Source organism: Sceloporus occidentalis, unplaced genomic scaffold (genome assembly GCF_023333645.1).
Source record: "Sceloporus occidentalis isolate IW3139 unplaced genomic scaffold, rSceOcc1.0.p SCAF_208, whole genome shotgun sequence".
NCBI lineage: Eukaryota > Metazoa > Chordata > Lepidosauria > Squamata > Phrynosomatidae > Sceloporus > Sceloporus occidentalis.
In genome coordinates this window covers 709,774-713,748 of record NW_028317188.1, presented here as the reverse complement: position 1 = coordinate 713,748, position 3,975 = coordinate 709,774, and positions in this window count along the sequence as shown.

Below are 3,975 nucleotides of genomic sequence, written 5' to 3'. Positions count from 1 at the left end.
AATAGATAAAATTGCATGTTTCAAAAGTGCCAGAAAAGAACCAATAAAGTATTTTAAAAAAGCAGTAAATAATAAGCGGTCCACTGAAGATCCACTCTCAAGAGACATTCTGATCACATGGCTACCTTAATAAACTGATTTAATCCGTATAAAAAATGTATTAATGTTAGATTAATAGTAAAAAATAGTTTTCTAATTGAATCACTGGAAAGATAGTTAAATTTAGATCAGGCAGTAGCACAAATTGAGGGAAATAGAATCTTTTTACCGCAATTAATAAATACCGCTTTCCTCTATAACACAAGTAAACATTTGTCATTGTAATATGTGCAAATACATTGCTGTAGTGAACTCAAAATTGAAACGAATGGGTTATTATTTCCTTCTGTCTTGCATCCTTATAATCATCGCCTATATGTATATTTTTTCATCTGCTGGGTAATTATCCGACTTTGGAACGTTGGCATCGCCCAAAGTGCCCCCCCCCAAACCGTTGACTTTTACCATGTATATACCTATTTGGATCTAAATGACGGTGTTTTGGGACTTGTCGTTGCGCATGTGTGTAATTGGTCGTGTTGTGGAGCATATGTACTGTGGAGTTATATGACAAGGTTCTAGTTTTGGAGAATCATGACATTTTGGGATATCATGACATTAACAGAGGAAGATTGCAAAACGTTACAAATTTATTAAAAATCACAAAGTTTATCCATGAAGACTGGGTGGCTCCTGGCGTAACACATTTTAAGCCACGGTGCTTAATTATAAGTGCAGGCCTGGTAAATAATTACATTCCGATTAGCAGCAGATATCATTAGTGCCAACATTAAAGGGCACAGTTAGGATTAGGACCTCTTTTGCACAAGAGAGACCGACATTACATCTGTGTTCAATTATTGCATAGCACCTACAGCATAGCACCTAAACACTCCGCAAATTCATCGTTAACAATAACTAAACCCTGAGGTCATCTGAACAACCTGCGTCGTTTCTGAAGAGGCTCCCCTCCCCAAACTAGGATATTTGGCCACCCACACCGAGCGTATCCTGGGATTTCTAGAGCGTTCAGATGCTCGTCGGACCTCAGCTTGATTGAAACCCTATTATATTTTTGACGCTGTCCCCGTATTCACTATCCTGATTTATACTCCGCATTAGCTGACGTGGCTGCGGTGGCCTTTTTCTAGTCACGTACTCGGATTTAAGGAAATGTATTGAATAGACCATGAAGAGGTTGATGGTCAAAAACATCATATATTCCTATAATAGGAGAAGTGCGTCCAACAAATCAAATAATGTCGCCTCAAAGTCATTGTTTTCATGTCAAACGCAGTAGCCTTTTGTATAAAAGAGTTTCATCTTTATACAACACTCCTTTGTCACTTAGACATCTTTTCGTCTCTCACACAGGTTACCAACAATGAATTGTTCTGCAGCTGATACATGTGTTAGCGTGAGTGATTGAATGCGTGTTTATAACGCAAATCTGTTTCTCCTCTCCTAAAACACAAGGAAGGAGGTTAATGCGCAGCATGGTCACCCGGAACTAGCTGCTTCGTGCCTCGCTGTTTTTCTTTGGACTCGGTCTCATTATCTGCAAATCAAGCAGTGTGATTCAGCAAAATAGAAATAGCAGCGTTCACAAGGTGACTAATGCAACCATAACGCTTCGCACCAAGGATGTCGGAAACAAACCTGTTCTAAAATTGACATTGATTCAATGATTGTAGGCTACATCTAAGCAAGAAACTGAGGAGATCTTGAATTCTGTGGTTCACAATACTTTTTCTAGACAAAAAAAAGTATAACGTTGTTGAATATGTTGTTTTATAGATTATAAGAAAAAAGGAGATGTGAATGCGCAATTCTGGAGCAGGGGGCTACTAACACGCAAAGGTGGTCCTAAGTCACTACTGAATTAAAATTAACCTGGATGCCACTTTGCTATGAATTATCTAATAATAATTGTATTCATGCAAAAATAGTTTCCTCTTTGGGCTGTACACAGTAATGTAGGTCGGCATTGACTAAAAATAACTGTTTTTTATCTCATTTTGTTCCAATAAACGGATTGTATCTGTAGACCTGGAGGCTACCATTTTGAGTTTATTTATTACGGCAATGCTAATCAACTCCATTCTTCCATTAGTGAGAGGGTTGAGTGGGTGATTCAGACTGAGCCACTCTATTGTTTCCCACCAGCAGTATTATAAGGACTCAAAGGCACTATATTTTAGAAAACATATTTTTAATCTCAAACAATATTGTGGGAATTCCCTTTAAATGTCGTGAACGTGCTTTAAGTATTTGTTCTTGAGTTCTGGTCTCCTCCGTTATCGCTGGGGGTTTATTCACTAAAGTGGGAACGATATGGTTTCAAGCCACTGAGCTCATTCTATATTATGAAATGGATTTAAGTCAGACTGTAAGCACTATGGGTCAGCAACCTCATTTCCTAATCTATTCATAGCTATTGTACCCCGATCGTAATGTCTGTATGACAACTGTACTTCTGTACTACTCATGGTAACTTCTCATTTTTAAAACCACAAATTCTCCTGCTTTAGTGAATTAATCCCACAGTGGTACTAAACTCCTCAGCTATTCTGAACTGCCATGATTTATAGACAGTTTTAGGGCCAGCCAGGCATGCGTATGGTTGCAGTTAAAAAGGTGAAGATCTTCTGGTTGACTGCTCCTTGCTGTACGGCTTTCCAGTGGAAAGAAGGGAAACCATAATGAGACGTCTATACAAAGAACTTCTAGAATTTCCATGTGATTCTGCAGTACATCAAAAAAGTTTAACTGAACATCTTATTCTGTTTCTTCATGTCTTGTTTGATATTATTACAAAAAGAGCTGGAACCTCCAGTGTTCGTATTCACAAAGGAGTCAGTCCTTTCTGAAGACCAACAATGGATGTTCTAGCTCAGTTTGTCTTATTTTTTGTTAAAACTGTTTTATTTTTTATTATTTTAAAAGACTTTATTTAGCGTCAATAGGACTTTTGTAAACCGCCCTTTAACTTTATGTAAACAGACATTGCTAGTAGCTTGATAGCACATATTTTAGAAATAAAAGTATACTTCCCATGGAACCAAAAATAGAAATGTAAGTGTTATAATTACAGCACCAAATACCTTTCCGTTGCCACCATTTCTTGATTAAAATAAACCCTGTAAAATTCCGTTCCAGTCCTAAGAGCAAATTTGTTCTATACCGATATGGTCTACACTTATAATAATAAATATAAGTAAACATACTGTATGTAACATTTGTAAATTGTGTTTAAAAACTATAATTCTAAAAATAAAATAGTTAAAAAATATATCTATATGAAATAGTTACATTCATAGACTGAGAATCCTAGGAATTGCCATATTTATACATAACTTACCACCAATATCTGCTCCATAACCCTAACAGTCCAGCAGATATTTGGGATAGGTGTGGAACCCTTCTACTCTATTGCTTCCTATCAGTTTAGTTATGTAACTCTATAAATAAATATATATATATTTATTCTAAATATGGTTTAGTTATCAATTGATCCGCCCCATAAGATGTAGTTATCAGTTAATCTTTCTGTGTTTTTTTTTTTTTTAAACAACTAACGTAGTATGACTGTGTTACAGGGTTCATGGTGTCATGTGAGCTCAATGTTAAACTATGATGTCACATTTGATCAGTTTTCTCTTTCCTGAGTATAAAGGCAGCAAATCATTGAGCTGGGTGAGATAGACTAATATGACACACATGTGGAAATATACATCTCTAGAAGGCACCCAAGCCTCCAATTGCTATTTTCTTAAAATCTGAGTAAACTGGGCATCCAATGATGTCAAAGTCAAACCTGGTAGAGCACCGCATTTGGTAGTGTTGTGAACAAGTCTTAAATTGGAAGGCAAATAGCCAAAGTGGTCCATAGTTTGTTAGAGGTTTATCTTCTGTGTCCCAGGAACATATCCACAT